The sequence below is a fragment of the Uranotaenia lowii genome, chromosome 2 (assembly GCF_029784155.1).
Source record: "Uranotaenia lowii strain MFRU-FL chromosome 2, ASM2978415v1, whole genome shotgun sequence".
NCBI classification, from domain to species: Eukaryota; Metazoa; Arthropoda; class Insecta; order Diptera; family Culicidae; genus Uranotaenia; species Uranotaenia lowii.
Genome location: NC_073692.1, coordinates 143,021,884 through 143,042,805, shown reverse-complemented (window position 1 = coordinate 143,042,805; position 20,922 = coordinate 143,021,884). Strand labels below are relative to the sequence as shown.

At 37.6% G+C, this 20,922-nt stretch overlaps 1 protein-coding gene across 1 annotated transcript in view; it reads right to left on the bottom strand.

The window, feature by feature from the left end:
- Positions 1-20,922, bottom strand: part of LOC129741928 (protein amalgam-like) — a 264,878-nt gene that overhangs the window by 172,072 nt on the left and 71,884 nt on the right. Inside the window, exon 2 of the mRNA XM_055733744.1 lies at positions 18,429-18,957. The gene's annotated coding sequence lies outside the window, so the exon portion shown is untranslated. The remainder of the gene's footprint in view (positions 1-18,428; positions 18,958-20,922) is intronic.

Genomic DNA, 20,922 nt, shown 5'->3' with positions numbered 1-20,922 from the left:
TTAATGAAATTAGTATCGAAAAATTGGATTTTTTTTCCTGTAGGTCGTAGCTCAAAACCAAAAAAAAACAAAATTGTTTAAAATTTGTCTATTCCATAGTAAATATCTTGCTTATGTCGGCTCCAAAAAAGGTAGCCATTTGCTCAGCAGCAGTAGCCAGCAATCGCTAAATTAATCACGAGGCGATCAAAAATTTGACAAAAAAACATCAAACTAGTGCAGAGATATGATCGCACGCCCTGAAACGTGTTAGACCAGAGAGCTAACCACTAGACCACCAGTGAACGCTTAAAGTAACGATGTTCAAACTGAAAGAGCTTGAAGCATTTTGATAGATAAATTCATCCCGGTGTCTTGGCGGATTTTCTGTTTGTCGGTCCCATCACAGCAAATGGCATTTCCTTAATGGTGGTTTTGAACAAGCAACGATACCACATGTTTTTTGGCTTTCTTACAGAAAGGCATAGGGAACGGTCAGTTTGGGATATCATTAATTAAGGGTCCAAGACCCCACTTTATAGGTACCAATCGACTCAGCTCGACGAGTTACGATGATGTCCGGGAATTTGTATGTTCCATAAAAACGTTCTTAACACATTAACTCCTATTCTAGGTTTCACGATTTTGATGAATTTAGTATCAAAAAATTGCATTTTTTTTCCTGTAGGACCTATCTCAAAACCAAAAAAAAACAAAATTGTTTAAAATTTTTCTATTCCATAGAACATATCATGCTTACGTTGGCTCCAAAAAAGGTAGCCATTTGCTCAGCAGCAGTAGCCAGCAATCGCTAAATTAATTACAAAGGCGATCAAAAATTTGACAAAAATTTCATAAAACAGCAGAGAATCGATCCCACGCCATCTAGCATGAGAGTTTAGGAGGTTAACCCCTTGACCACTAGTGAGCGTCGAGATATGAGGCTCTCAAACTTTAACAGTTTGAATTATTTGGATTATAAATAAACTCGTTGAATATAAGTTCGTTTATCCTCCAAAAAACGTACTGGGCACCTTTTTTTATATTGAGTTTAGTAATTTTTGCTATCGATTTTCTTTAATCATAATCTTTTTTATAGATTAATAATAAATAATTCAGAAATAAGGAATCCATTATTGTGTCATTTATTTCCAAAGATAATTGACACTCTGTAAGAAAGCCTCCAATCCACTGATAAGTGTATTAAATCGGGTTTTTTTTTGTTGGGGAGAGACCATTGTGATGTAGCTTTACCTCGTGTTATTGCTTTTATTTTACTTTCAGATGCAGCCTTTGGCGTAGAAGATAGCCTTCGAGTCTTCTCTGCAGGCATAAGATCGAATCCCTATACATAGTACACTTTCTATGAGTTGGTGGTTTCGGCATTTGTAAGATGTAAGTCATCATATCTTCGAAAGATGTACGCTTAGAGTTAGGAAAAAAGAATCTTCGAGAAACCTCAAGTTTCATTGAGATTCTGCTTGTGTTCGTTATGTTGAAAAAGTGGCAAGTTACTTTCATATCTTCTTATCATCGCACAGTTTGTTTTTTATTCGATTTAGGGTAATGTACTTATTTTGGACCAACGGACCAATTTTGGACCACCTTGTATAACTCTCTTATAAAACAACTAATAATGAAAATGAGTGCATTACATTCAATGCCCGGGCTCCAAGAATATTTGCTAAAAATATTATGATTATTTGCTTTATAAGAGAGCTAGACAAGGCGGTCCAAAATTGGTCCACTGGTCCAAAATAAGTCCGTTACCCTAATGATTTTCTTCCCGTAGCTTTGTTTTGTACTATAAATTTAGTGAGAAATGAACATTTTCAGAAAAATATACTTATCGATGACAGCAAGAATATTTTGATTTTGTAAGTATAGGATTTTTTTCAAATCTAAAATTTTGAATAAAAACATTGATTTTGACAATTTGCCGATATGCCAAATTTAAATTATTATTTATAGAAACTCCTTGAAAACTGTTCCGAAAGGCAATTCGAAATCCAAACCCTTAACATAATCTGTATACGAACACTTAAAAGAACATAAAGCAAATTTAACTGTTGAAAGGCTTTAAAACTTTTATCGTTAAGTATTCCCCCCACTTAAACAAATCTCAGCTGCACCTGACAAGATATCATTCTAACACAAGCAACGACGATGACGGCAGCAGCAGCAGCAACAGTTTCCCACTTTCACCCTCTTCACCAATTAAACAAACGTTTCGCCACAATTAGCAAATTCACTTAACTTCTCTACAAATTCCGTCGTCCTCCATGAAAACTCTTGAAAGTCCTCACCCGTCGTGAGTGGAACTCTTCTGTGGCTTCGTTTCGTTTAGTTGGCTGCCTGATGTGACAGTGTCGAGTAGGTATATCGTTCGTCCTATCTTCAAACTGGAGCAGTTCTTGAAAAATGCCACCAAACTCTTTAAAACGCGCCTCAGCCACCACGTGATGCCCCGCTCGAAACAGTTTATCTCCTGCTTATTTGCACCCTTCTTTCGTTCAGCTGAATTTCACTGACATTTGATGGTCTCTGGCTGGAGTTGCTTTAGTGGTGCTTCGACTCGCTCGTTTTAAACCGGAGCTTAGTTTAGTTAGAGTGTCTATAGTCAGTCTGGGTGGATGAGCAAACTGTATTAGCTTTGCAAATCTCACACGTGCCACCGACAGAGGTTGGTACTGGAGAATTTGGATCACTACCAGCAGGAAAATGAAACAGGGTGGAAAGCTAACGTCGTACGAGATTTGAGCCGAGGCATGACTCCAGGTAGAGGAAAGTGTTTTCGTCGTCATTGGCGAATGCCGTCTGCCATAAGCTAAGACCAGCCAGGGATTAAAATTTTAATAAATTAACACGGCTCGTCATCGTTCCTCCGAAGTGTGGCGCTCGGCGGCTGACGATGTTTGCCAACTTTGGCGGGAACGCTTTCCCAAAGCGCCCAAGTTGGCACTTAAAGCTGTTAGGTTTCAAATGTTAGGAAGCTTTCGAAGGGTTGAAAAAACGAGAGTGACAAATTTGAAGATTTGTTTTCTAGACAATTACGGTAACGAACCTATTTTGGACCGCTTCGGGAAGTGGCAATGCTTTTTTCTTAAATAAAAAAGTACATGCTACAATATTTGACTGCTTCATCCGTTTATTATGAAGATCAAGACATTTTCTATCGAAACATATCGTCGTTTGTTGCAATGTAACAAGATTTATGCAAAAAAAACTCGTTTCTTCAATCATTACTCTGGTCGGTATTTTGGACAACCATTTTTCTATTTTGGAGCACCCTTTGGTCTTATTTTGGATCACCCTTAAAATAAATAAGTTATTTTTTCTAAATTTTGCTATATTTACGACAACGGTTGATGCGCAATTATTCTGATAATTCAGTTATTCTTTTCCTTCCTTATTCTTGTAGTGAGGTTTTGTTAATTCACGTTAATTCATTCTTGAACTAACTTTCTTCAATTTTTCCCCAAACAAGCAAACAAACAAACATATGTACATATATTACTTTTTATGTATATATAAATAAAATTTATTAATCTGAATGTTCTGTTAAACAACACTCATCATTTAAAACCTCCGCAAACTGTGATAGTAGCAAAATCATGGGCAAAGGTATGACATATTTTGAAACAAAAAGATAGTTACCTTAAAATTTAAGAAATTTGATGAAACTTGAAGTTCAGCTACCAACTTCTATCGAAAGTGCCTGAGGTCTAAAAAGCATTGTTTTGATTCAAAACTTATCCATGATTTTTTGCAGAATTTTTAGGTAACTTTTAGGAGAGATAAAGGCATAATGGCCACCTTAAGGAAAACGCTTATTTAACCATAGAAAACAGCTATAATATGTGAACTACACCATTGTTTCGTGTTCGAACACTAAAATTGTCTATTTCCTTGTTAGCTGAAACTTGAAAAACTAGATAAAAACGTTTAAAAATGCATTTTGAAAAAATTTGCCAAAAGCTGAAAACCAGTCACTGTAGAGGCATAATGAGAACCCCTCAGGGGCAGTATAAGCAACATTAATCGAGGCACGATGAGCGTTTTCTGCTGGAAAATCTAGCAGCTAATTCAACTCGATGAAGTCAGGTGAATCGTAGATTCAACAAACGAAGCAATAACAAAATAATCTAGGTCTATTTGTAGAATACAAACAACTCACACACGCATATACCTTATGTTTCTGGTGCTTTGTTTGGCGGATGATGCTACTAGCCGTATAATGTAACAAACAAAAAATCGACCATGAATTATAAATGGAAAAAAATCACCTCGAACAGAGATCAAACTCTATTCTATTGATTATCTCTCCGACACCTTATTAATAGGCCACATCGTCAGATGTAAACTTGTCAAGCTGTTGCTCTATAATTCAGTTGACTACATCGAGTTGAATTCACTGCTAGATTATACGGCATCGGCATACGCTCGTCGTGCCCCGATTAAAAGTGCGAGTTTTAAAATTGATTAAAGTGAAAAATAAAAAAAAAATATGATGGTGAAAATTAAGAAACAATGTGTACATCATGTTGCAGTGCGTACATTATAGATCAAGATGATTTAAAGATCATAAGAGCTTATTTTGTGGGGCTCAAATATTATAATATTTTCATCACTTGAGAACCTAGCTGGTTATTATTTAATATCTCTGCAAAGATTATAAGGAGATTCCTTTTTTTGTGAAAAATTAATACTATAGAAAGTGCGGAACAAATCCTCATGAAAATTTACTTAAGAAAACACGTACTTTTGTAGAAAAAAGGAGTGCTCATTATGCCCTGGGTGCTCATTATGCCCTTATCTCCCCTACATGAGTATATTTGAACTTTTAGCTTTGTATGGGAAAATTGAATATTTTGTACTGAAAAATCAATTCATTCTGTGGAACCGAGGTTCCTTATGGTTTTTGTGAAAATTTATAAATTCTCTAAAGGAAATTTTCAGCTGAACAACTTTGTTGAAGACCGTAACTTTGAATCTCATTAGGCAAAAAGATACTTGCTGTTTTACAGGGGGTTTTTTTTAGCATTGATAAACAATAAATTCAATTGCCACAACATTTTCACGACACGTTGTGTTGTTCGGTTTGTTTTTATTGTGTTTTACTTCGCACGGTGTACGAAAGTGATACGATATTCGGCCAGGTTATTTAATGCATAGTTGTGTTATCGTCTATCGCTGCTAAAATTTCGTGCTTGCGCAGACTTTTGGAATTTGTTCGAATTTGCTTAGTATCGACGTTATGGCCAACACAAAGGAGAAAAAGCAGTGTGGAGAGTGCAAATTGGTGATTAACGACCTAGAGCCGACCGGATGTGGATTTTGTGGCATTTTTTTTCACATTAGTCAGCAGTGTTGTGGATTCAATATCCATCTCAACAGGGAACTGTTTACGCAAAGTAAGGGGATTTTTATTTGTACTCCTTGTCATACGAAACTCAATGGCATTCGTCGTTATATCGATGATCTCTGTTAAACGCATGGTAATCCTACTGCAAAAAGCGACTACCCTAGTAATGTCCTCGACATTACCTGGCTCGACGATATGGCTCTGACTCAAAATGCAGCTACAACTTCGTACGCTTTTCCTCCATTGAATGGGACTCCACAAACATTCCCATTACCGAACTTCAAGCGTCGCCGCGTTAATGACGGAATATCGCAGGTTTCTTCAACGATGACTGGAACAAATTCCGTTGATCTTAGTGACCTTTCAGTCCTGTTTATCGTACCTCAACTCCCGACACTCAAGTTCTGGCTGTATTTAGCTGGTCTTTAGCCCCAGATAACGGACGCAGACGTTGAAACAATAGTTTCTCGCTGCCTGGACTCAACTTTGCCGGTAAAGGTGAAACGATTGCTTCCCATAGGCGTAGACGGCTCCACTAGGAGATATGTTTCATTCAAAATCAGACTGGACCCAGTGTACAAAAATGTCGCCTTGAGTCATATGATCTGGCTTTCTGGAATACTCTTCCGAATTCCAGAATGTGGACCAGCCAAAAAACTACAACCGGCGACCTTTGACTCCTGTACCATCAGTTCAACGCATTCGTTCGGTTGGGGAACCGAATACCCCGAATGTAGTGCCAATTACGGCCACGAACGGACCAGTTTTGGTTGTCTGCCTTCGAGGATCGTGGAAATCATCTGGCTTCCACTTCAGCTGATAACAACGATGAGACCTCAGCTCACCGGTTCTGAGAGGATTAGACACTACTTGTTGGGTTTCTACACTGGGACGCAACGAACTAGGCACTTGGGGGACCTCAGAGCCCCTCGACTCAGTCGCGCAGCTTCCAGCCAGCGTCATCAGTCATCCCAGCCTTGTGTTCGACTGTGTCGACGAGGTTTTCCAGCCTGCATCTTCAGGCAAGTATTCATCTGGTTTGACAACGTTTTCCTTGTGTAATGCAGTTTCACCTAGCCACAGATCCTGCATGCGCTGTCAACATGCCACGCCCGTTACTTCACGTGCCTCTACTTGGGTTTCAACACCAGGACGCATCGATTGAAGCCTTTTGGAAACCCCGGAGCCCTTGGACTCAGTCGCGCTTTTTCCTGCCAGCGTCATCAGTCGTCCTGGCCCTGAGTTCGTTGGAGGTGACGGGGTTCTCCAGGCCTCTTTTACAGGCAAGTACCAGCTTATGTCACGAACTTGCCGTTCGCGTATCCTGTTTCCGTTCCACCACAAAAGAATCCCGCTCTTGTCAATCCTACGACTTCTTCCGGGCCTCCAGCACCGGGACGCAAGCGGGGATCGGAAACTCTACATGTGCGTAGTGTACGTGCCCTCTGACCGTTCTGGAGACTTCGTTTTAGCTAAATCTTTTTCGCTCTGCCTGTCTAAAGTAAGCTCGATTTGCTCTCCGGCAGACGACATACTCATCATCGGCGACTTCAACCCACCTAACCTAGTTTGAAATGGTGCTCCTCCTCAAGCGACTTTTTATTTCCGAATACTGCTCGTTCTTCATTCTCCACATCCTCAAACATCTTCCTAGACTCCTTGAGCACCGCGACTCTTTGACAGATCAACAAAATTGAAAATGAAAACGGCCGAATGCTTGATCTCTGCTTCGTGAACATCAAGAATCCGACGATCGAATCTGCTCCTGCTCCTCTTGTTAAAACTGTCCCGCATCATCCAGCCTTAGTGATTTTACTCGATATCACTAAAATACATGGCTCAGAAGAGAAAACCGCATCTTTCTATCACGATTTTAAGAACGTCGACTTCGAAGCTATATCCCTCGTCCTGCAATCCATTGATTGGAAGGCTGAGCTCGATTTCTCTAATCCCAATACAGCAGCCGAGACGTTTGCGAACATCCTGAATTATATCATCGATCTTCAGACCCCCAGGGTTAAAAAGTCTTCGGAGACTTAAGACGGCTGAGCAGCACGCACTACGCAACTACAACAAGCACAAGCCCCTCTACACTAAAGACAAATATGGCGAATTGAATTCTGCCTATAAGAAAGCCAGTAAGCATTACTACCAGAATAATATTAATCGATTACAATAGAATTTCAAGAGAAGTCCAAAATCTTTTCGGAAGCACGTGAAAAATCAGCGGACAGAATCAAGGATTCCGTCTCACATGTTCCTGAACAGCGACTCAGTGAACTCTGATCCCGAAATTTGTGATCTATTTGCCGAGAAGTTCTCTAGCATTTTTACAACTGGATCCATTTCTCCTGAGCAACTGGCTAGAGCTGTGAGACATATATTGCCTATAGGTTCTTCGTTTCCGGCCCAGCTGGCCGGATACGCTAGGCGGGACATGTTGCGAGAATGCCGGACGACTGTCCTGCGAAACAGGTGTTCGCTACGAATCCGGTAGGAACAAGACGAGCGGGGGCGCAACGAGCGAGGTGGTTAGACCAAGTGGAGCGTGATCTGGCGAACGTGGGGTGCCTGAGGAATTGGAGAACGCTTGCTATGAACCGAGTGAATTTTAGGAATTATTTTCGTCAAGTTATGTCGTGAGGCGGAATACTATATAAATAAAATAAAAATAAAGGTTCTTCGTTTAACGGTATCATAATCGACGATGCATCCATATCGAAAGCGACAGCTAATCTGAAAAACTCTACATCTATGGGCCCGGATGGTATACCTGCTACTTTTTTGAAGCGTTTTATGCAACTTTTGCTGTTTCCAATTTGACATATTTTCCAATCATCGCTGGATGTTGGAATCTTTCCCTCACTGTAGAAGGAAGCCAATATGTTTCCTGTTCACAAGAAGGGTGACAAGAGAGATGTTAATAACTACCGCGAAATTTCAGCTCTATGCACGATAGCCAAATTGATTGAATTGGTTATCTTAGATCCCATTAATTCGTTCTTTAAGCACCAACTTTCCAACTATCAACACGAGTTCATGCCTCAACGATCCACGACTACTCATCTTCACATCTTTTGTGCATGACAAGACAGCTTTGCTATGAAAAGCCAAACTGACGCCATCTTTACTGACCTTTCTGCTGCATTCGACAAGGTGAACCACGATATCGCTATCGCAAAGCTGAGGGTTTCTGTGGATCCCTTTTGACTGGTTCCATAGTTACTTACAGGTTGAAAGTTGTCCGTTCGTATTGGTGACTCCTTTTCAAATCATTTTCTTGCCTCGTTCTGCCGCAAGGAAGTCATTTAGGACCATTCATTTTCGTGATATATTTTAATGATGTACTCTCGCTCCTTGACTGCAAAAAACTTGCATATGCCGACGACCTGAAACTCTTTCGCACCATCAATGGCCAAGAGGACATCGATTTCCTGCAGCAGCAGCTCAATGTGTTTGTCAATGGTGTGACTTCAATTGTCTGCCCCTGAATCGCAGTAGGTAAATGCTCGGTCGTATCATTTTCTCGTAAGCGACACCCTCTTTATGCGGAGTACGCTTTCGGAGACGGTATCATTTCTCGGGTTTAAGTTTGCTGGAGTTTAATACTCACACAAACTACATCGTCGACAAAGCATCCAGAAACATTTGATTCGTATTTCTCATGACCAAAGACTTCAAAGACGTGTATTGCCTGAAAAGTCTTTACTACTGTATAGTTCGTTCCATCCTCAAGTATGCTTCAGCTGTTTGGTGCCCTTTCTACCAGAATGGGGCTGAACGAATCGAGGCTATCCAGTAACGGTACACGCGCTCTAGTTGTTGCTGATCTCTTAACGTCCAGAGTTGAGTTTGTTGAGTTGAGTCTGCTGGAGGCCATTCTTCTCAGCGTGCGTCCCCGAGGATTGAGAAACCAGTTTTTGCAGCTCTTTGTTCCTTTGCGTCTCCGGAGAAAATTTTTAACTGTATAGACCTGTGTTAATTTTTATCTTTTATTATAATTACTATTAAGTTCTCATTAGGATCTACATATGATCAGTTAATTTTATTCTAACAAACAATAATAAACAATAATTGACATCACTGCAGGGTGCCTACACAGAAAAAAATAATGACTATTACGTGTCATTGAAAATGGTTACCTTTAAAATAAAACTGCCTATAATCGAAAAAGCATGTACATTTAAGTTAAAATCATTCAAATTTACAGCAAATGTCCTGTAACAGAATGGAGCATGACATTTGCCGTAGTTTTACAGGTTAAAGGCAATAATTTTTAATGAGCAGGTTTTTTACAGGCTGGTTTCAAATTCCAGGACAATGAAAATTAAGGTTGTCAATCAAAATCACAAAAGCTATTATGCTAGTAACTGTTCGACTGCCAACATTTTCACTATTCAGGAGATTACACAAGTCAGCTAAGCAAAAGTGACGATTACTCCGAAAACAGCGGTGCGATGAATTTGCAGGACCAAGCAGGAGGAAGAAGGGGTAACTTTTTTTTCATTAGAAGCTCAGAACAGATTTTCAACTTTAATTTTTTTTTCTAGCTCAAAATAAACCGGATAAATGGAAAAATTGTTTACGGTTGGCTATTTCAAAAGCCTTTCCTGTGTGATTGCTATTGATTTCGACGCATGGAATTATTTGCATCGATGGAGACGGTCTTACCACCAACAAACTCGCTGATTTGGCTAAATTAAAGCGGCATTTGACGTGGCAACCTGTACGGAGATGGGTTCTTGTAAGATAGAATTCCATCCGTGTGTTTTCGTTCCCAGGAACGATAGGAGAAAGTATTCACATGATGAGATTAAATAATAATAAATAATGCTTATTAAAATAGATTGTTTTTACTCAGAAATGAAAAATCGCCATTAATTCAGGTTACTAAAACATAAACAAGACAAATTCCAATAGGAACGTTCTTTCCAAATTTACAGCCTGTAATTTTAGAGCAGCCTGTAAAAAAATACGATCACGTAAAAATAAATTTCACGTGATATTTTTTCGACCTGTAAAATTGCGGTAAAAGTCCTGCTCCTTTTTGTTACAGGATATTTACCGTAATTTTACAGCAATTAATTTTTTCTGTGTAGGAGGTATTGCATGACTACTTTCCATGCAACACTTTGCATGGCACAAGCAGTGGTGTCACTTGAATTTATTGATTATCAAAAGACATACCCTTGTTAAACAGCTTATAACTTTTTTGCCTAATGAAATACGGAGTTATAGTCTTGAACAAAGTTGTTCAGCGGACCTGTTTTCATAATGCTGTGGGTTCGCATTTTGTAGCATTTTTTCATCAAATTTAGTTCACACGCAATCTTTCACTTTTGAAAACTCGAAACGCAATTTGTGTTTTTCTTTCGATCGTTAAAATGGGTAAATGTTATTCTTGAAAATCTTTAAAAAATCACTAAACAAAGTTTGAAAAATGAAGAAACGTTTGGCATAAATAATTCAAAATCAATCATTTATGCACTTATACCCCTGTGGCTCTGAGTCCTTCTCATTGAATTTATGATAGAATGAAGTCTACCGGGTCTGCTACTTCGTTTAAAATTAACGCGCTTGGCGTTTTCCTTTTTAAGTTAATCTATTTTTATTTGTTTTTAAATCGGAAAATGCAGAATTTGAGATAATCATTTAAAAATTTTCAAGAAATAAAAAGTGAAAGTCATTTTGATGAATTCATTTCGATAAAATGATTATCATCTTACATAACTACAAACAACCAATCCAATCTCAATTTATAAACTTAGAAAAATCAGATAAAATATTTCAATAAACCCGCAAAGCCACAGTGAATAATGACAAAGATTTCCGATCTTTCGCTTCAAAATTAGCGACCATCAATTACTTTGGTCTGCAGAATGTGCCAATCGAAAAGACCAACAGCTTCTGTACGTATGCTCGTCATGAAGCATCGAAAATCCTCTCCGAAAATCCCCGACTGACACGCGAGCCGTCCAATATATGCTGAAACGGAACGGAAGAACCGAAACCATAATCATATCCCGAAAAGAGAGCAGCAGCAGCAGCCGGAACACTAGAAAATCCCTTCCTGCCAATTGACTGTCCACTTCTGGATTACAAGATAATGATATAGTAATAGAGAGGACCCTTGATCTTTATCACAGCAGCAGCAGCACCAAAGAACCTCTTAGTTAGATACTGGGTGCTTGTGGGAAAAGGAGCGAGAAGGCATAAAAAAGGGTGGCCGCCGTATGGCCCCCGATGGGAAACAAGATGAACTCCCTACGAAGCTGAGCAGCCGCGGCCAAAAAGGATGGCTGAAAAAAGGACATTATCCTGACTGATGATGCTCCAAATACCGAATGAACAACCAAGGCACGTTCTTCTTCAAGCTTCAAACGAAGCTCTGGTTCTGGTGCTAGCAGAGGATCCCGTCGACTGACAGGGTGAAAAGTTGAGAAGGGTTCCACCATCAGTAGAGGTTGTGCCAATGAAGGAACTGAAGGAGGATGAGAAGAAAATTCAGAGACAGAGTGCTCCTTGGGGAAAACACAACAACGGAATATGGCGAAAGCAAAAAAAAGTAGATGTAGGTAATCTATTGTCGCTGTCTAGCGGAGCTTTCGTCGAGCTTTGCTGGTCGTTGCTGAGGGCAGTGGGTCAAACACATGCAAAAATCCAGAGAAATTCATTCCAAATATTTTTTTTTTCAATTTCTAGAATGGTTAATTTCCTTAGAGAAGGAAGCACATATGAAACATGAAACAACTGCAAAAAAAAATTCTTACAAAACCCACTGTGACCAAGACAAAAAAAAGTGAAACAGAGTGAGAAATTCTCACGTGTAATATTATGTGGAGACTATCTCTATTACTTTTTCCGGCTGCGTTTCAACCTAGAATGCGGCCTAGCAAAGGAATCCCGGCTTCTACTTCCGGGTGATGGCAAAAGGCACGGGTTGATTAAGGATTACAGCTGGCTAAACGACGTGGAATAATGAGAAAAATAATACCGGAGAGCTGTGTGTGCGGTAAATAAAAGATACTTGAGGATTAATCTGGAGCTTCTTCGGGTCAGAGAACAGAAAACAAGTCGGCAAGAGAAAACAAAAACACATCAGAAATGGAATGAAAGAAAGGATTTAGCTGCCAGATAGTGGCAAAACAGATGGAGAAACCGGAGCGCTGACCGCTTTTAACAGATCATTGGGCTTTAGGTTTGGAATTGAAGTTTGATGGGGAGATGGCAAAAAAAGAAAAACCCCTTCTCGGCGATTGGGTGCAAGTTTTCGGATTCAATCGAGTGGTTATCAGAAAATGGCATTCCGTCTGGATTTGAAGGTCTGAACTAAACTGAAAACGAACTCGCTGGCACTATGATTTCCAACGCTATTTTTGAGAAGGATGAATTCAAAACTTTCAGAATACAAACGCAATAAGAATTAATCCTTGAAGTTTTTTATTTGCATTTCGAAAGTGTACATCAAATAATCTTTTTTTTTACATATGAGGCCCTTGGAGCCAAGAGGAATGAGTGCATAAAAGCTGATTGACTTACAATTCGCATGAAAGAAAATTTTCTAATCAGGGGTACCCAAATCCTGACCTGGATGTTTCGGTGCAACTATAGAGAGTAAGCAATCACTAAACAAATATACAATTTTTAGAGGAAAACTGACTCTCTGAGATAATCAGCCATGGTAAACAACTTACTGTGATACACTTTAGTTAGTTAAGTAAGATACTACACGTAACAATTACTAGTTGAAAATTTTAATATAGAATAACAAATTTCGCAGGTTATGACAGTGGAAAAGCTTCTACTGAATTTTCATTTTCCTTCATGTTTACTTCACCTCGACATTCGCTGTCAAAACTACGCTCACCCACTTGTTATCAAACGTTTTTTTTGCTGTCCAGCAGTTCCCAGCAAAGATATTTTTATAAGCTTTTTCGGCGATAATGATCTTCTTAAACGTAAACAAAGCATTTTACAACATTTTCACAAAAAAAACAACGTTTATTTGAGGTTAATTGAGGCAACACATATTTTTTAATTTTGGCACTTATACCTCTTTGGTTCCAAACACAGGCACCCATGCCCCTTTGCCACCAAATAAATTCAATCATTTTTTTTTTATCTTGATGGTGTAGGTAAGGAATCATAATTTTTTATTTCTACAAGAGTCAATTAATTTTTGTATGAATTAATTTATTACTAATTTGATGGGAATGATGGGATGTCTGAGGATCGACATGGTCTTGTCAACTTCTAGTCAACCTCTCCAAACATCGATTTTTCATCAGGGTAAATTTTATAACAATGCATGTAAGGTATGTTTCCACTAAATTTTAATCGTTGCATAGACTACATAAATCCAGAAATCTGGAATTTGTGTTCCAAACATTGGTGGTTTAAGTGGAAAAAAATATAATTTAAAATAATTTAGTAGCATTTTGTCCACGAGAATTATCATTAAATGCAATAGATGAATCACAGTTGATGGAAAATTTTCACACATCTTAAACTGTTAAAAAAATTACATTTTTTGGATTTTTTTGATCCAGATGAAAAAACACCAACTTCTGGATATCACGACGTTAGGATTTGTGAAAAAGAGTCCTCAGTACATCACTCAGAGAAACTTCTGAGAAAAAGGGGTATAAGTCCTGCACTTATACCCCTTTGACTACAAAAAAATGTGATTTTCAGATAGTAAGGGGTTTTCAAGAAGACCAATACATAAGAAAATAGTTGAATAAAATTATGATTTGAAAAGCGTGTGATGTGTGGCAGTCAAAGATTCATTCTTTAGGTTTATCTCATTCTTTAGGTTTATCTGGAGCCCTTTGGCTCCAAGGGCTCCCTATAATAAATTCTAATGGAAACTTTTAAGAGGTGTAAAAAAAATTTCTGGATTTCTCAATACTCAAAGACTTTTATCCAATCTATTATCAAGATTGATACTTCTTGTTTAGCTCCTGTATTATAGAAAAAAATCCCGCTAACTTTGTCAGTTTATGTTAACAGATTATCACCGCTGATTTTTATGATTTAATTGAATGATTAATGGCATTTCGGTGAACTTTACATTCTAATAGGAAGAATATCAAATGAAAGTAATGAAAATTATAGACGGATAGATTAGATTAGGAAGCATGAAAGGTGTTGGAAATGAGCCAAGAGCGTGATTTGAGAAAACTTTTTGCCGCAAAAGACCATTTGTCCCACACCGTATTTTTGTATATTGTCTTTTGCGGCAAAAAGTTTTCTCAAATCACGCTCTTGGCTCATTTCCAACACCTTTCATGCGTCCTAATCTAATCTATCCATCAATAATTTTCATTACTTTCATTTGATATTCTTCCTATTAGAATGTATAGTTCACCGAAATGCCATTAATCATTCAATTAAATCTTTGTCAGTTTACTACGGATTTTTAAGAGTGTACCTCAATTACGGATATTTATCTTAAAAGACATTCTTGTTTTTTATATGTATTTTGTTCGTGGAGAGCGTCGTTCCTAGACGCAAAGTATTCGGCCTAAGGAACGAAAATCTGTTGGATAATCTAGGCTTCTAGGTTCCACTTTATGAAGGAGAACTGGAACTCACAAAGCATTTTTAAGTTTCTGAAGATTACTAGAGTCATTTTAAGATTAAATACTAGAGTCATTTTAAGATTTCAATAATCGCTTGCTTTAAGACCCTTGCATAAACAATCTCATAGTTAACATATGAGTCGTAGCGTAGAGTCTCGGACGTGTGCACATGCTCGACTTATTTACTATGGTGAGAAGACACGACTTTGAGCCAGTTCAAAGAGATATTGGACCTTAAGCTATTCGTGGAGAAGTGAGACCTTGAATCACTTTTATTTATCACTTTAAAATGTTTCTCACATGAAAATATTGTAAGAAAAATATTCACTCCAATATGTGGATCGTTAGATTATAATTTGAACTTCATTATGCCATATTTTCAAAGTAATAGGAAATTTTAAATTTATTTAAGAAGAAGTTTTCCGAAATGAATGGTTTGGGTATAATTGATCCCTGGAGTCCAAAATGGTATATTTTTCTTCTGAATGGATCGTGATCATTGATTGTTATGAAATTACTCATATTTGTCAAATAACTAATGTTTATCTAGTAATTATCTGTTGAAAAGGACCAAAAATACTGTATTTACCTAAAAACCAGAAAATTTCGCCTTTAAGTATGCAATGACTTTAGGGTAGTAGACAAACTTTTGGAAATCTCTTTGTCTGATACTTACTAACTGCGGAATGATAACTTATATGGCAAAACATAGTGAGCGAACCTTTTAACTTCGGATTTTACAAGATTTTTGCCTTTTTTAGTGATCATTGTATAATATCATCTGTACTCAGACTGTATTGTAAAAGGAACTCTACGATACTAGTTAGGGAGCATTCAAATATTACGTAACGCTTTTAGGGGGGAGGGGGTATAGCAGTTTGTTACGCTTTGTTGATTTTGCTTAGAAATTTTAAGATGAATGTGTTACGTAGGGGGGAGGGGGGTTGAAAATGCTCGAAAATTGCGTTACATAATAATTGAATGGCCCCTTAAAAACATAATAGATCACAGTAAACTAAGCTATCTTTTCCGGAATTCGATGAACAACTTCCCTACTAATGTAGATGCTAACTCAAAACTGTTACATGTTATCAACACGTACAACTCATTAATAGCCGAATGCACTAAACAAAAAAAAGTGACAGCCAAATTGAAAGATTCGTGTCCCTGGATGACTTTTGATCTTTGCTGGTTGGTTCAACTAAAGGAAAAAACTCTAAAGAGATATAGAAGATTTCCTAATGACCAAACGATTTCTGAGCTTCTTAATCATGTTTCAAAAAAAAAAAACTGCAACAGAAAAAAACACAATGTAAGCGCGAATATTATGAAAAACTACATCTGGATTGTTCCCCACTCAAGACTTGGTTGAATATAAACAAAGTACTAGGCCATAATCAACGCCACGAAAAACCTGACTTATATGGTCCTGACTTATAGTTGATGGAATTACTCACACCTATGCTCCTCAAATTTGCGAAATATTCAACAACTTCTTTCGTAACGTTGGTCCTGATCTAACTGCTTCTATAAATAGTGATCGAGATTTTCGTAAATTCGATACGATCACTTCAAATCAACGTAGCATTTTTCTGCAGCCAGCCACGTATTCTGAAATAATTTTGCTGAGCAAAGATCAAAGCAGTAAAAAAACAACAGGTCCTGACAACATTTCAGCCGCTATTATCAAACAAGAGTACCATTTTTTTTGCGCCGTTCATTTGTGATATCTTCAATGAAATTATATGTACTTGAGTTTACCCGCCCTGTCTGAAAACTGCTCGTGTTGTTCCGGTTTTTAAATCAGGCAGTCCCACGGATGTAAACAACTACAGGACGATTTCCTGTTTATCTGCTCTAGATAAAATACTCAAAAAATTGATAGTTAACCGGATCGATGCGTTCACAAAAAGATACGACCTAACTAATCTATTCTTGCCAATACGGATTCCGGCAAGGTTCCAGTACTCAAACGGCATCTATTGAGTTGGTTCAGGATATATATGACTCTTTGGACAAAAAGAAACTTGTTGGCGCACTCTTCATCGACTTGAAAAAAGCGTTCGATTCCATTGATCATGGTATACTTGTGCAAAAATTAGAGTACCTGGGTATAAGAGGAACCGCCAATGATTTAATATCAAGTTATTTATCCAACCGAATGCAATATACAACTATTGACGGTGCGTGTAGTTCCCTTGGGCATATTGCTACAGAAGTGCCCCAAGGTAGCAATCTAGGGCCTATACTTTTCTTATTGTTCATCAATGATCTGGCTAAATTGCACCCCCACGGGAAGCTTCGCTTATTTGCCGACGATACAAAACGAAACATATGTTCATTCGAACACCAAGATATGCATCGCCAGCCCACGATTCATTACGAGTTGAAGGCCAAATCATTGAGGAAGTTAAGGAATATCAATTCTTTAAATCAACTCTATGTGAACTTCAAGTTATCCAGAATCGCTGTATTAAAGCCGTACTAAGCAAACCATACCTGTATCCAACACGCCTTCTTTACGCTGACGAAGCTGATTCTTTTCTACCCTTAAGAGCGTTATACGAGCTCCAGATGCTAGTACATATGAGAAAAATGCTAAATAACTGAACCCAGTCAGCACCGCAACTCAACTCTGCAGACTTCATTGAACGAAAGATCATCAAGAAGAGCCGTTACTTTCATTCTATCGCGAACAAACAACGAATTCGGACGCCAAAAATTATCGTTCATCGGAGCAAATCTGTACAACCACCTGCCCACACTGTGCCTCAATTGTCTTACCATCGACAACTTCAAAAAACACTTAAAGCCGAACATTAATAATAATAATAATTATAATAATAATTGAGGTTATTTCAAATTATGCGTTGCAACTTTTGCAGAGAGTTTTTGACGAGTTTGAATCTCATTTAGTTTCAGGTATTGATAGTTGATAGTCCTTATCTGTCAATCATTGTTCAGAAAAAAAAAGTATTCGTTATATAGCCCAGAATGAACATATTCGATAGAAAAATGGTTATAATTCATGTTTTTATCATTCAAACTTCTCTTGATTATAGAACAATGGCTCTTTTTGGCATTTAAAACATTTAATTTTAACAAATTTCCAAAAAAAAACTGAAAGTTTATTGAGCATAAGTATTTGAAACGTTATCACAGCCTACAGACACCAAATGATAATAAAAAGGACAACTAACAGTAAACCTGTCCAAAATCTCCCTAAAAAAATGATTCCAAAAACCGAAAACCAACAGGCTTTACGCCAGATATGGTTTATGTTCATGGAACCTTCACACCTCATGGGGCTTGGGCACGCATGGGCTCACATTTGAATTGTAAATCCGATGAGCAGCATCAGCTCCCAGGATTAACAACTCAATCTTTTTCCCTGTGTCGCAGTTAACGCATCGTATACGAACGAAGAACGTAAAGTTTCCTTTCCTTTTTTTCAAATTCGAGAGTAAGAGTGGGAGGTTCCGTAGTAAAATCACACTCACCTGGCAGCAGAGGGATCCTTTGTGGAGCAAGGACTTTTTTTTGCTGTGCTTCTATCTTCAAGCTTCTTTTAGCCGGCACGTTGAATGAATTACCGAGAAGAGGTTATAAAAGCACTGCTGCGGCCCTCCTTCCTCGTTTTACTCAGACTACCGCTTGAATGGTTGGAAGCTAGAATTGAGGGGGTTCCTAGCACATCGGGAGTTCAGCTGTTGGTGCATGTGACACAGACACCGTAATCGGCTTATCCGATAATGCCATGGCCCTTTTTCCGGCTGCCAGAAGAAGCTGACTGTTTGGATGACCGTTTGGATCACATGGGGCCACTTTGGAGGAGCTGCAGTAGCAAATACCTGGTTAGCAAGCAGTAGTTAGTGGCCCGGTATTACTAAGAATGGTCTGGTCTGGTGTCGTCTCGGACTTGTCTGTCCAGCACCTGTCGGTTTGACGGTGGTCTTCTTGATGTTGCTCCGTTTGAATTTTTAGCAGGAAAAAAACCCTTGCAATCCTTCTGGAAGGTCACGTGCTAATCTGAAAATGGAAACAAGAAGAAGAGGTGATGATGGTGAGTGAGTCGGTTGCTTCAATGTGACTTAAAGTACTAAAGAGTTTTGCAAGCTTGGAATTGCAGTTTTGATTTGTGTCCATTCGTTTAACGTTGTCATAACATCGTTATAAATGAAAATGGTCTGAGAAGCTTTATACAATCTCGTTAAAATGTTTTTTGAAATATTCTCTTCCTTTTATTAACTTAGACTTACACGAGTGTTGTTTCATATGAAAGTATGGTTTTAAATGCAAATTTTAAAATGAATTTCAATGATTGATAAAACTAAGATTTAAATTAAACTAGCATTATAACTAAAACTAGAAATAAAACTAGATTTAAATCTAGAACTAGAAATAGAACTAGAACTAGAACTAGAACTAGAACTAGAACTAGAAACTAGAAATTGAACTATAAGTGGGTAAAACCAGGCAATCTGCAATCATAAATTAACATATTAAAATCAATTAATTTTTTTTATCTGAAATTCTAAAAAATTTCTTATATTTAAAGAATCATCAAAATTTATCAGATAGTTGTAGTGAGCAAGCCATGTATCAAATTTTGAATGGCACTGTTCATGGATCCGTAATGGATCTAAAATTTTAGTAAAATTTAATTCCAGAAACACAGCTCTGAAAGATCGGATAAACGTCAAATTTGCTGAAATCATTACATTGCACCTGAGAGGACATCTGATGATTTGTCATTAAATTTACTTCCGAAAAAATGTTCAATGCTGATCAAACATCGAATCAGATTGAGGTTACATTTTCAAGTTACATATTGTAAATCCCATGAAAGTCATACAAATGACCCTTTTTCTGATGAAATAAACGCCAATCAACTTTTCAGTTCTCCAATCGCATCTGTTTTTTTTTTCGAACAATATCTATCAGTAGCTACTGGAACGATCTACAGCAAAAAAAGCTCAGTGAACTGCTAAAAATGGAACTTCAAGTTTCTGGAAAATGCTTAACAGATTATCCTGGAAAATTTGTGAATTTACTGAATCAAATGAAATATTTTGCTTTATTGCTCAAAGGTTTGCAAATTTACTCATTATTCAGTGGTTTCAGCCAACTTACTCTCTGGAGCCACCATAAATATCATTTCTAAATTCATTATTTTTATTAACCATACACAGTTCATGTAAATGAATTCGATTTCCTGTGCTTTGGTCAAAATAACATTCACGCATGTTCAAATTAAGTTAAAAGAGGAACATTTCCTAGTAGGGGAGAGGCGGGTTATATGCGCATATTAAGGAAAACACTCATTTTCTCCCATATTCCGATAGATAGGAGCCTGAAAACTATATGCACATGAGCGGACATCTGTTTTCTATACGTAAGAGCAATTTTTCTGTTAAAATCTCTTACAGTTTTTGTGAAAATAATTTTATGTTAAAAGAAGTCAAAATAGCCGATTTCCGAAACCGGCGGGCTAAATGCGCATATTTATGTTTTAAGCTATATTTCATTTACACTCGCAATATTTTGAAATTATTTAATTGAAAATGGTAGAAACGGATGTTAGGCATACGTCAAGGCTGAAATTTTGGTTAAATTTTTTACATCACTAGTTCTTTTGCATGAAACATAGTTAAGTATGCCATATGGCCATATTTCATGGTAATATTTTGTTCATATTGTATTTTTATCGGATCAGTATGAAGTTCTTCTTTTTTCGCTGTAAGATCGTGATTTGAGCGTAGATTTAATGTTTAAATGATAGGAAGTAAAAAATTTATAAGAATAATCTATTTTTCTTGATATAGGCATTTAACCTGCCTTTATATGGGCATTCAGAACCTGTCTCGTATTCCAATATCTTATCATCTACAACTTTGCCAAAAGCTTCAATTTGTTGAATTTCCGATTTCCAGATGAATAAGAAAGAAAAACCAATAAAATTTTTGTTCACAGAATCTGTACGCACGATAATTA